Source organism: Taudactylus pleione, unplaced genomic scaffold (assembly GCF_031769625.1).
Source record: "Taudactylus pleione unplaced genomic scaffold, aTauple2 ptg000660l, whole genome shotgun sequence".
Classification (NCBI taxonomy): Eukaryota; Metazoa; Chordata; class Amphibia; order Anura; family Myobatrachidae; genus Taudactylus; species Taudactylus pleione.
This window is the reverse complement of record NW_028285062.1, coordinates 1,011,773-1,025,958: the sequence shown is the minus strand read 5'-3', so window position 1 is coordinate 1,025,958 and position 14,186 is coordinate 1,011,773. Positions and strand designations below refer to the sequence as shown.

Here is a 14,186-nt window from a genome sequence, read left to right as displayed (position 1 = left end):
GTGTGCATGCGCAATGGGCCAACATCGATCCGCTTGTGAGCGCTCAGCGCTCGTGAGCGGGTCTGAATTAGGCCCACAGACTACTACACCGTGTAGCCTACAAAGCAGAGCAGATAGTAAAATATTATATCTTCAAGTGCAGTATAGACAGTACAGGATATCGTCAGCTGGTGAAACATCAGATTGGACTACCTGTATCATCTATAATCTATCATCCACCAGCATAGATACTACTTAGTCAGCATTAATAAACTGTTTCAACCACCGGAAAGAGCTTGCCTACATAACAATTTAGGAAAAACCTGTTGACAACTTGAGACTTGACTTACCACAGCTTCAGTAACTAGTGGTTACTTTGTGACATCTATTCAAGAAAAGGATTCTGCAAATGTTGCTATAGTATACTCAGGAACAATTAATAGAATAGATATCAAGCCCAGATTTTAAATTTAAAAGAGCGCACTCCAACTTGGGACTTAAGTCCTGATTCATTCGCATGGGAACGCCTCAGTTTGTGAAGCCACCCCCACGCCACGCCCTCTAAACCGGTGCGAGCTGTTGATCAAAATCGACAGCCGCCCCCTTTTGGTGTGAGACCCGGAGCGACAGCGCCCGTCGCTAGCCGGGATCTCGCGCACGTGCACGTCAGAGCCGGCTCCGACGTGCGCATTTGTAGTGGCCTAACATTGATCCGCTCACGAGCGCATAGCGCTCGCGAGTGGGTCTGAATCAGGCCCTTAGTAGTAACTCAGTATGGCCATGTCAGGTTTATAGGTTAAAGTATAAATATAGTCATTTATTGAAAAGAAGTGTTATTAACTTGGCTACATATTTCTATTGTTGTATGTAAAGTGAATAAGGGTACGTACGGAGAGTGTAAAGTTAGGGAACACATAGCTGGGACCAGTAATAGGTACAGTACATCAGGACACATTTAGGGATGAGGAAAGAGCACTTAAGTAGAGATTCATGAAGCTATAACAAAGTGGTACTTATGCAGAAACTGTACGTTATTTCACTTTTAGGTTTGATGATCGCCTTTCCTACGGAGGGTCCTGTACAATCAATAAATGTAATTGCTTCTTTTTTTAATGTGCCACTTTGAATGTATATCTGACCATTTGGTGGAGCATATGTTATTTGTCTATTCACATTCAGCCTTTATATAATCCATTCCTTTTAAAGCTTGGGTGGAGGCACTTCAGCTCATATACTGTCATAACCAGGTATCACAGAAGAAGGAAATAGTATCATCTAGGGCAAGCTGAACCCCGGTTACATAATGTTTTTATACTGGTGCACTAAAGGACTCAGCAAGCCATGTCATGCCCAGATGTATTGACTGTCAGGGCATGCAGTCAATTGGAGAACCACAAGTGCCAGCATGCCCTGGCATACAGGATGCTAGACAGGAGCAAGTGCCACGGGGCAGCACACAAAGCCTCTGCGCTCTGTGTGGTGGTACTGGTCTCTCATGGCTAGTTACGGCTCAGAATATATATTCCTGTAGGCATCCACGTACTAGCCACAGAAAACAGAACAATGCTGAACTTGTCCCCAGAGGGATCCCACTGCGAATGGGCAGCATAGCGCTTATCATTCCTATTAAATTTAATGGCTGCACTTTTATTGGTCAGAACATGAGGAAAACCATCTTGATTTGTTAGAACCCAAGGGAGGAATAAGTTTACTAGTAGTAACTAGTTACTAACTAACTACTAACTAATCCGATTGGCTTATCTCACGCTCTGACCATTATGCAGGTTCTCCCTCATCCGCCGGATCTAGTAAGGGCACTAAAGGGGATGGATCACATGATTTAGTTCACAGGTTCTCAAACTCGGTACTCAGGACCCCAAACAGTGCATGTTTTCCAGATCTCCTCACAGAATCGCAAGTGACAGAATTAGCTCCACCTATGAATCTTTTAAAATGTGTCAGTGAGTAATGAATACACCTGTGCTCCTGCTGGGTGACCTGGGAAATGTGTCAGTGAGTAATGAATACACCTGTGCTCCTGCTGGGTGACCTGGAGAACTGTGTGGGGTCCTGAGGACCGAGTTTGAGAACCACTGATTTAGTTGACCACGTTGCATATGACCTTTTTTGGGATATGGGGATTACATGAAGGCGCACACACGTTTTCAGTTGTGATTACCAGTACAGAGGGTTTCTCATGGGTTTCATGTACTGCACCAGTGCCGTAACAGGGATTTAATGCGCACTGTGCAAGCTCTGTCGTACATAGGGGGCGGGGCCAGGCAGCCAGCACACGGAAGCTGTATACATGGCATGGTGCCTGCCTGTAGCGTCCGGTCCAAACGTTGTGACGGGCGGCATTGCAGCAGCATTACTGGCTGCAAGGGGCCGTTCTAAGCCAGAAGCAAGGGCCATGGGGCAGCAACAGTGTTATCCACAGAGCACTGTTTTAATGTGAAAATATTATTATTATCATTTATTATCATTTATTTATATGGCGCCATAAATGTTCCGTAGTGCCTCACATGGGACATAAACAAGTTGTAGACAAGCGACTTACAGAACAATACAATACAATATGTCTTTATTATAGCCCTGTTTTGCTTTGTGTATTAAAGGAGAGCAAAATATATAAAAGAATGTAAAATATAGAAGGTGATTATCACGGCTAGGTTTATCTGGCTAGGTGCCTGTGCCGCGGTGGCTTTATTCTGAGCAGCAAGCCTCCGCAGGGCTGTCCGGTGTGTCCTTAGGTCTTGGGTCATTAGGACTTCTTGGTCCCAGTGGCCCTGCCAACTTGTTGTGACATCATGAAGTCACATGTTTGGAGGCGGAGCTGGTACATTTATACCGCACAACTGCCCTGGTGACAGACCTATAGGAGCTATAAGCATTATTTTGTTAATGGAGGAGAACAAAATAAGATCTGACTGTATATTGGAACCTTATATAGACGGATGCAAATGACGGTTCCAGCCAAACTTATTTGGTATTATATCTATTGCTGAGTGGTTCAGTTTTGCTGAAAACCGAACAGAGAACTTATTAATAGCTTGATAAAACGGCCAGATGCTAGCCTCCTATTTCTGCAGCTGTGAGGAGCCTGCGCCTCTGTAGAGACGTATTTCCCTGTATATAGACAATGTTTATAGCTATCTTTAACTCTTGCAGTATTAGATATTTGCAGTGACAGGGTTAATGCTTTCTATTTCATTGTAATAATTTAGGATTCATTTTAGAACAACTGTAAGGTCATTATATATTGTATAAAGGGATTCTTCATCAAACATGATTCATTTATATATTCTATATGTATGTGCATTGTCCTGATGTCATTGCTTAGAAGTGTAGGATCATCCGAGTCCCATAACTTGTATATAAATGTTTATTATTTGCAGGAGGAATTCGCTGTTTACTGCCCGAACTGGCAACAGGTGAAGACTTCCCAGGAGAATTGCCTCCTCTCTCCCCAGTATTCCAGAGCACGGGCAGCATATAATGGGTTCTCTAGCTGGCAGCGCTGCCTCACATAAAAGGGGGGATGTAAGGACAAGACAGCAGTAAGAAGCCATAGTAATGACTGGACAGTGCGTAGCTACTGTAGCTTTATCCTTTGCTCAGATAAGCAGCACACCACTGCATAAAGTCTGCATAAATTCCAACGGTCCCACATTAGGCAGACAATCCCACTCTAAAGGCCCTGTCCCTGATTGGGGCAGCTCTGTCCACATCCTGTCTGTATAGGCGGATGCAGGTCTTCTACCTTATGTTCACATTCCAGGACAGTCATGGCCAAACCACAGAAGGGTTAGAAACTTAGAACCATGGCCCTCATTCAGAGCCGTACGCTCTGAGCAGAGCGCACGCTCTGCATGAGGGCCGGGCTCCTTTTTCATGGAGCGTCCTCCTGGACGCTCGTATAGCTGTGGGTCACCACCCACAGGCTATACGAGCGTGCATTTTGATGGCCGCGATGGTCGTGACCATCGCGACCATCGAAATTGCGAGCCGGAGCCTGCGGTTGAGGTTTTCAACCGCAAGCTCCGGAGTGATTTTGGCTCTATCAGAGCCAAAATCACTCCCACTGACATCACTAGTGATGTCAGTGGGCCGGCTTCTGACGGGAGGCGTTCCCGTGGGAACGCCCCCGTCAGGGAGGCACGCCCCCGGCACGCCCACCAAAGGGGGCGTGCTGTCAATCAACATTGACAGCACGCCCCCTTTGATCGGACACAACGAGCGAAGGAAAGTCCTTCGCTCGTCGTGTCTGGCGCATGCGCACGACGGAGCTCCCTCCGTCGTGCGCATGCTCAGTGCAGACCATCGACCCACTTGCGAGCGTACAGCCGCTCGCGAGTGGGTCTGAATCAGGCCCTATGTTATTTGTCAGATTTCATGATCTATTTTCTTACCACTCTAATGGTGGGTACACACTAGATGATATGGTCCCTGAGCGATATCGTGTAATGTTGTCCCCGGCAGGCTGTGCTCAACGTCGTTCATGACATTGAGCACAGCCGCTGAACGATATCATTAACGATATCGCTCAGCGCCGGGCTCTCTCCCCCATTCCCTGACATGCAGCAACCTGACGAGATCGTCAGGTTGGCCTGCATGTCAGCCCGATGAACGATGATGATGAACGACCAGCGGGAACGCGCGTCGTCGTCATCGTTCATCTTTTTGGTGTTAAAAATGGACGATAAAGTGGACGACTGAACGATAACGATATCGTTATCGTTCAGTCGTCCACTTTATCGCCCAGTGTGTACGCACCATAAGGGGCCCATTTATTAATACTCACATGCTCAATGCAATCTGGGCTCAATATTAGCATCCATGATTTGCAGTATGCGATAATGCTACCTGAATGTATTATATAGCACATACAGGGGCAGGGGCTACGAAAGGATCAGACCCTTCCACATTCCCCTTTATATGCCATCAGACCTATCACTCCTAAACATAACCCCTTTATATGCCATCAGAGCCCCAACATGTCCCTTTATAAGTTATCAAAACCCCCACATGCCCCTCCCCATTCACCTTTATATGCCATCAGGCCCATCGCTCCTCCACATACCCCTTTATATACCATCAGAACCCTCCACATTCCCCTTGATATGTCATCAGATCCCTCCTCCACATACCCCTTTAAATGCCATCACACCTCTCCACATTAATCTTTATACGCCATCACTCCTAGTAACTCTCTTCTCAAACAGGAAAGGGTCCATTCTGTGCCACTGACAGAACTGCTGAGTCTCTTTAAGCAGCGTTAGCATTAGGCACTAGTACCGGCAGTCTGTGCAGGTCTGGCGCATGCGTCTAAAAAGGGGGTGTGGTCTAATGTTTATAGACCACACCCCTAGATGATGCCACTTAGGGGGTGTGCCTGGATGGCATGCCTCCCTTTTTCTGTCATGCTGAGGGCGAGCCCAGTATTTCATCAGCAGCTGAGCTTCCACCAGCCATCTCTTTGCACTTCATGTGCGCGTCATCCATTCTGCTCTCCCGGCAACGCTACTCTCTGCTTAGCAAAGCAGAGCTGCGGCAGTGCGTGCTCCCGACCACCCGCAGGACACTCAGGAAGGTTGGGAGGACTACGCCTATATGGTGTGGTGCCCCTGTTCCACCGAACTAATCGAACACCCCAAGAGACATCCCTAAGCCAGAGGAGGCAGGAGCAGAGAGGGCTGGCAGATCTCATGAGGTTGTGATTCTAAAAAATTCAAATGATTTTACATCATTTCCAGACAGTACGGGGTTACTAAGACTCTGGACAGATGTCCTGATTTCTGGACTGTCCGGAGTAATCCCAGACAAGTGGCAACCCTAGTGTGCGGCATGCAAATTATGTTTTCGGGGGAGGAGAAAGGGACAGAGGATAGTACAACATGTCTGAAGTGCTGTTCATGCCACTGTGATGTGACCACACCCCTGTGACGTGACCACACCCCTGTGACGTGACCACACCCCTGTGACGTGACCACACCCCTTTGATGTGTTGTCATGGAAGCAACGACAGTTGTGAGTGTTAAGTAGACTAGCAACCACTAGCAGACCATGAAAATGATAGCACGATTACGCCAGTGTAATCGTGCTGTCGTTTATAGGTCTGTGATGAGCCTGCACTGAATGAGCAGTCGTTCAGTGCAGGCTCATCAATCATCTGGTAACATGCTGAACCTGACGTTACCGTCAGGTTGACCTGCATGTTTGCCCGATGAATGATGTCGGAAACAACCAGCGTGCACGCGCATCGCTGGTTGTTTCCGACTTTGAAGTGCCCGATTTATGGACGATTTGCAAGCGATTGCACGATAACGACGTCGTTATCGTGCAATTGCCTGTCAAAATCGCCTAGTGGAAGGGCAGCATTAGTGGTTCATTCACGATCAGCCAGTAATGAACGGTTCCTTTGTGCTGGTAACCATCACTGTCAGCATCACCTGACCCTGACCAGCCGCTATAATGTAGTGTTCTCAGGCGTATTCTGCCTCTCCAGGAGCAGGCGTAGCCACATCAGCATCCTCTCTTATCTGGGCACATAGAAGGTATGCAACGTAGGTCTGTGTCGTACTCACTCTGCGTCAGCCCCCAAAGTGATGAAACCGGGTGGCCGCACCTGTTCCCCGTGACGTCAAGCCCCCTTTCCAGGCACATGCAGGGGGGCTATTTGCTGCACCAGGTGTCACTGACCCCAGGGGCTAAGTGACTCAGGGCCTGACTCAGAGACGGACGCTCGGCCAATATTTAGGCAGGTGTGCAATGTTTTGCTACTGCACATGAGCGGAAAGTCTTGAAAACCCGTACTGCACATATGCGAACCAAAGTGAGTGATGGCGTGTTATGGGAGTATCGGCATGTCTGGGACCGCTGCTAAGTTCCCAACTGCAAATGCACAGCTTCAGGGGCCATGTATAGTTGGATTAGAGGACAGTTGCTGGAGTAGACCCCAGACTACCACAAATATCGATGGTGCAACCGATGTTGTAGTGTTTATAATCTCCATTGCAAAGGCACAAACCACGCAAAATGAAAGTGGGGGTCTCATCGCTCGTTCCCTCCATCGCACCAGAAAACTAGAGATTGGCATTAGCTTATTCCCATAACCGTTATTGCGAGAGTGCCTGTGACTGCGTCTGTGATCGTGGATGCATTACCAACCATCTCTGACTCAGGCCCTCAGCATTATATTTGCACAGTGGTATAAAGCACAGGTTCTCAAACTCGGTCCTCAGGACCCCAAACAGTGCATGTTTTCCAGGCCTCCTCACAGAATCACAAGTGAAATAAATAGCTCCACCTGTGGATCTTTTAAAATGTGTCAGTGAGTAATGAATACACCTGTGCACCTGCTGGGTGACCTGGGAAATGTGTCAGCGAGTAATGAATACACCTGTGCTCTTGCTGGGTGACCTGGAAAACATGAACTGTGTGGGGTCCTGAGGACCGAGTTTGAGAACTGCTGGTATAAAGTAATTCCTGCTTGATCACATACTATTTCTGTGTTGCAGATTGCTCTGTATTGTCAGTCTGATTTCTCCCCTCTAGATGTCGCTGTGGTACCCAGAACTTATGTTCCCTTGCAGGAACCTTTGCTCTGTGGCTGTGTATCACTCAGTGGTGTGTTTCCTGCCTGTTCTGTCATTTATACTACAAGGTGAGTAGCTGCCTCCTTCCATAAGTGTGTATGTAGCTGGCCAGAGTCCCCATACACAGTGTAATAAGCCCTGCACTGCTATATAATGTATCCAGCCCATATGCCCTGCACTGCTATATAATGTATCCAGCCCATAAGCCCTGCACTGCTATATAATGTATCCAGTCCATAAGCCCTGCTATAGTATGTATCCAGTCCATAAACCCTGCACTGCTATATAATGTATCCAGTCCATAAGCCCTGCTATAGTATGTATCCAGTCCATAAGCCCTGCACTGCCATATAATGTATCCAGCCCATAAGCCCTGCTACAGTATATATCCAGCCCATAAGCCCTGCACTGCTATATAATGTATCCAGCCCATAAGCCCTGCTATAGTATATATCCAGCCCATAAGCCCTGCACTGCTATATAATGTATCCAGCCCATAAGCCCTGCACTGCTATATAATGTATCCAGCCCATAAGCCCTGCTATAGTATATATCCAGCCCATAAGCCCTGCACTGCTATATAATGTATCCAGCCCATAAGCCCTGCACTGCTATATAATGTATCCGGCCCATAAGCCCTGCACTGCTATATAATGTATCCGGCCCATAAGCCCTGCACTGCTATATAATGTATCCGGCCCATAAGCCCTGCACTGCTATATAATGTATCCAGCCCATAAGCCCTGCACTGCTATATAATGTATCCAGAGGGAAACTCCTAGTGACCATCACATGTACACAGTAATTATCCTCATATCAGATGGAAGACTAATGCACCGCGCAGGGCTGCACTGATTGCAGATCAATAGCATTTATAGGTAATGGATTTCCAAGCATCACTGCAATGAGATCAATAACAGGACCTGTGCAGTACCTGAGCTTCGCTGTATCTCTAACTGAAGGACAGTAAAGGGAAACATGGCTGAGGGCGGCGACGTTGCCTATAGGTGGACAGAGGGGTCGTTTATTACATCGCTCAATGTGTACCCATGTCGTCCGGGTACAAGTGTGCACCCAGCTTTAGATTTGGGAGCTCAAATCTCAATTGTAGTGTAAGAATAAAGCTGTCCAGCATCTGTGGGCTACATACAACGGCATCTGGTATTTACCCTGCATGCACACATAATACAAGTATTTGCCCCCTTTGCATTGCAGCGTGGTTTGCTCAGGTGTAAAGTTACTGTGGTTCTTTGCTTCCACCCCAGAATCAGGACGGGAATCGCTGCCTTTCCTCCATGTGGGTGGCAGATATGTAATAATCTAGCAAACAAATAGTACACATGTACTCCAACTCCTATCCTCCAGTACCACCAACAGGCCATGTTTTGTGGATTGCTTTAATCACGCCCAGGTGAGATCATCTATATTGCTGGGTCAGTAATTATCTCACCGGCTTCTGCAGACAGAACTCCTCATCACATGACCTGTTGGGGGTACAGTACATGCGGGTTGAGGCTGAGAACCAGTGTGTCACTAGATTAAAGTCAGAGATTGCAGATCTGGGTCTGTGAAAGGCCACATAGTCTTGGTCCTCAGCGTCCAATTTACATGAGTGATGATAAACCCTGTTTCTTCTATATGTTTGCCAGCATTGAATGATGAGGTGCGAGAGTTCCGGGTAAGACCCCTCATGTACAGTATTAGTGATTATACAGTCAGGTGCATAAATATTGGGACATTGACAGAATTTTCATATTTTGGCCTCTATTCACCACCACAATGGCTTTGAAATGAAACAAACAAGATGTGCTTTAACTGCAGACTTTCAGATTTAATTTGAGGGTAATTACATCCAAATCAGGTGAACGGTGTAGGAATTACAACAGTTTTTATATGTGCCTCACACTTTTTAAGGGGCCAAAAGTAATGGGACAAACTAAACAATCCTAAATCTAACTTTCCCTTTTTAATACTTTGTTGCAAATCAATTGCAGGCAATTACAGCCTGAAGTCTGGAATGCATAGACATCACCAGACGCTGGGTTTCATCCCTGGTGATGCTCTGCCAGGCCTCTACTGCAAATGTCTACTGCAAATGTCTTCAGTTCCTGCTTGTTCTTGGGGCATTTTCCCTTCAGTTTTGTCTTTATCAAGTGAAATGCATGCTCAATCGGATTCAGGTCAGGGGATTGACTTGGCCATTGCATAACATTCCACTTTTTAGCCTTAAAAAACTCTTTGGTTGCTTAATGCAGTATGCTTCGGGTCATTGTCCATCTGCACTGTGAAGCGCTGTCCAATGAGTTCTGAAGCATTTTATTAAATATGAGCATATAATATTGCCCGAAACACTTCAGAATTCATTCTGCTGCTTTTGTCAGCAGTCACATCATCAATAAATACAAGGGAACCAGTTCCATTGGCAGCCATACATGCCTACGCCATGACACTACCACCACCATGCTTCACTGATGAGGTGGTATGTTTTGGATCATGAGCAGTTCCTTTCCTTCTATGTACTCTTCTCTTCCCATCACTCTGGTACAAGTTGATCTTTGTCTCATCTGTCCATAGGATGTTGTTACAGAACTGTAATGGCTTTTTTAGATGTTGTTTGGCAAACTCTAATCTGGCCTTCCTGTTTTTGAGGCTCACCAATTGTTTACATCTTGTGGTGAACCCTCTATATTCACTCTTGTGAAGTCTTCTCTTGATTGTTGACTTTGACACATATACACCTACCTCCTGGAGAGTGTTCTTGATTTGGCCAACTGTTGTGAATGGGTTTTTCTTTACCAGGGAAATAATTCTTCTGTCATCCACCACAGTTGTTTTCTGTGGTCTTCCAGGTCTTTTGGTGTTGCTGAGCTCTCCGTTGCGTTCTTTCTTTTTAAGAATGTTCCAAACAGTTGATTTGGCCACACCTAATGTTTTTACTATCTCTCTGATGGGTTTGTTTTGATTTTTCAGCCTAATGATGGCTTGCTTCACTGATAGTGACAGCTCTTTGGATCTCATATTGAGAGTCGACAGCAACTGATTCCAAATGCAAATGTCACACCTAGAATCAACTCCAGACCTTTTACCTGCTTAATTGATAATGAAATAATGAGGGAATAGCCCACACCTGTCCATGAAATAGTTTTTGAGTTGATAGTCCCATTACTTTTGGCCCCTTAAAAAGTGGGAGGCACATATAGACACCATTGTAATTCCTACACCGTTCACCTGATTTGGATGTAATTACCCTCAAATTAAATCTGAAAGTCTGCAGTTAAAGCACATCTTGTTTGTTTCATTTCAATGCCATTGTGGTGGTGAATAGAGGCCAAAATATGACCATTCTGTCAATGTCCCAATATTTATACACCTGACTGTAACTTACAAAAATCTTCTCTTTTTTTTAGTTTGTAATATTCTAAAGATCCTTTTCGTGTATTATGGGAATATAACCAGTGTGACCAGCCGAGGAATGACAAAGAACAGATAGAAAGAAATATCCCCATATCCATGGTATTGGGGTGGGCAATACACTGAGAGGTGTCCCCGGTAAGCAATGATTTGATGGGGAACCGTAACTAGCTATGTGCAGGTGTGCTCACCTCTGCTAGGTGTAGGCTCGGAGCCTGTAGGTGCATCGGGATCAGGATAAAGGGCTAATGCCTAACATCATGATGATTTCCCATCGGAGGTAGAGAATCCTCCCCTAAACGCTTTCCTGCCCACCTGCGCATTTTCCCTACCACAGGTCTGAGGACTGCTAATCACCAGTAGGTGCAATAAGGTGTATGGCGGCCGACGCGTCACGTTGTGCAGGAAGTAGTCTCTGAATCACCTACCAGGCTGCTACAGCGCAGATTTGCTTCTCTGTGACATCACATTACACCACCTGGGAGTGTACGCTCCCCTGTAACATACGGCAGGAGTTTAGTTTCCAATTATATTTATTTTCTCGTTATAGGGTGCAGGTAGCGTTGTTGTTGTTACACCGACCATTTGGGAGTGTGAGGAAACAGCCACTATCAATTCCCCTATAATGAAAGTACACATACAGCGAAGTCTCTAACATCGCCACGTTATATAGCTCTTCCCTGGTGATAAATCCCGGAGCTTGCTCTATCTCATCCATAGATGTAGGGTTGGATGACAGCTGGTGTTTGGGGACTGATACACATTCACTGTCATACTAAGTGTAGTATCTATATGTACATTGGCATGTAATAGTAAGGTGAGGTAGTGTATTATGTACATTGGCATGTAATAGTAAGATGAGGTAGTGTACCTTTATGTACATTGCCATGTAATAGTAAGGTGAGGTAGTGTACCTTTATGTACATTGCCATGTAACAGTAAGGTGAGGTAGTGAACCTTTATGTGCATTGTCATGTAATAGTAAGGTGAGGTAGTGTACCTTTATGTGCATTGTCATGTAATAGTAAGGTGAGGTAGTGTACCTATATGTGCATTGTCATGTAATAGTAAGGTGAGGTAGTGTACCTATATGTGTATTGTCATGTAATAGTAAGGTGAGGTAGTGTACCTATATGTGCATTGTCATGTAATAGTAAGGTGAGGTAGTGTACCTATATGTGCATTGTCATGTAATAGTAAGGTGAGGTAGTGTACCTTTATGTGCATTGCCATGTAATAGTAAGGTGAGGTAGTGTACCTATATGTGCATTGTCATGTAATAGTAAGGTGAGGTAGTGTACCTATATGTGCATTGTCATGTAATAGTAAGGTGAGGTAGTGTACCTTTATGTGCATTGTCATGTAATAGTAAGGTGAGGTAGTGTACCTTTATGTACATTGTCATGTAATAGTAAGGTGAGGTAGTGTACCTTTAAGGATCATACAGCATAGAAGGACATGTGATCAGGAAGTGGAGATATAGGGGAAAGGAGAGCAGCCATGGGGAGATGATGCATTAGTACAGGTAAATAAAGACAAGTATTACTGATAATAAATAACCTACATACACAGCATACTTGATGATTCATTGCTATGTAGAAAGGTACATCAGGATATGACACTAAGGACTGCAGCTACTAGGAGCTCTATCATTAGCTATTCTGTGCTATCCAATCTTTATCCTCTCCTACTAATGGCTGATTCCACTTCTAGAGAGGCACAATTTAATCTTCTGGGCCCTTTCCTGGAAGACAGAGGTTATCCCCTCCAGGCGTATGGCGTGAGACTCTAGGAATCGGGGCCTCCGCAGAATTGGAACCAATGAAGGCCGCAGTCGAGCGTATGCTGGACACACCCCTAGCGGCGGAATTCCAAGCAAAATATATATATATATATATAATATAGGGCTGGATGACAGGCAGTTCTGATCCTCCAATTCCACAATTTGAGTTTTCTGGTGCGTACACACTACACGATATGCTCCCTGAGCGATATCGTGTAGTGTTGTCCCCGGCAGGGTGTGCTCAGTGTCGTTCATGACATTGAGCACACCCGTTGAACGATATCATTAACGATATCGTTCAGCGCCGGGCTCTCTCCCCCATTCCTCAACATGCAGCAACCTGACGACATCGTCAGGTTGGCCTGCATGTTAACCCGATGAACGATGATGACGAACGACCCGTGGGAACGCGCGTTATCGTTCATCGTTTTTGTGTTAAAAATGGACGATAAAGTGGATGACTGAACGATAACGATATCGTTATCGTTCAGTCGTCCACTTTAATCGCCCAGTGTGTACCCACCATTACACTTTTGAAGCCCGATTTGATGAGACCCTAAAGCTGGCCACACATCTTAAGATTATCTGTCCAACCAGCCAACTAGTTGATCGGTTGGAATGAAAATCTGGTAAGGTATGAAAGCAAATGACAATCAGCAATTTGCTCCTAAATGCTGGAAAATGGACAAAAACTGTTGTTTGAACAAATAGTTTAGATCAAACATTTAACAAACTTGTCTGACGACCATTATCATCCGTTTTCTGGCATTTAGGAGCAAATTGCTGATCATCATTTACTCCCATTCCTTACCAGATTTTCATTCCAACCAATCAACAAGTTGGCTGGTTGGATGTAAGTTGGTCTAGTCTGTGTGGCCAGCTTAACTCTATTTCTTACAGGGACACGGACACATTTACTTGTGTTACAATAAGGCTTTTTCTAGCACACCTACTTATTTCTCTGGGGAATTCTCACCGCCTAAGACCAGCGAGTACACCGGCCACGTTACGCCCTTTCCGTGCAGTGAGTATACACTAAGATAGAGTAGACAAAGCATCCGGGGCTGACACTTTGTGAAGGAGCTAGTGGAGACCATCACTAACAGTGCATACAACACCCCATTAATAACACTTTCTGCTTACCCGATAAGGAGGGTGGTGTATAGTAGCCAATCACTGCTGTTCCCATTGACACTTTGTGTTTGATCTTTGCACTGTTGGTGAGCCTGTCCTAACACTCTTCTGCTCTAATCGGCTTGATTGGCTTCTGACCTGAAGGCCGGGCTACTACAGGGCTGGATTTTGGGCCACATGGGCCTGGGGCAGAAAATGATCAAGGGCCTATTGTGATGAGGGGAGGTGGTGTGGCCAGTGCCAGGTGGGTGTGACCAGTGCCAGGTGGGTGTGACCAGTGC

The 14,186-nt window shown here is 45.7% G+C and overlaps 1 protein-coding gene across 4 annotated transcripts in view; it reads left to right on the top strand.

Moving 5' to 3' along the window:
- Positions 1-7,583: 7,583 nt before the first annotated feature.
- Positions 7,584-14,186, top strand: part of DGLUCY (D-glutamate cyclase) — a 110,003-nt gene continuing 103,400 nt past the window's right edge. The window contains exon 1 of one of the 4 annotated variants that reach the window (XM_088455546.1): positions 7,584-7,645. The gene's annotated coding sequence lies outside the window, so the exon portion shown is untranslated. Of the gene's footprint in view, positions 7,646-9,200; positions 9,256-11,041; positions 11,127-12,460; positions 12,514-14,186 lie in introns of those variants that run through there. The other 3 variants (XM_088455545.1, XM_088455548.1, XM_088455547.1) reach the window with 3 other exon arrangements.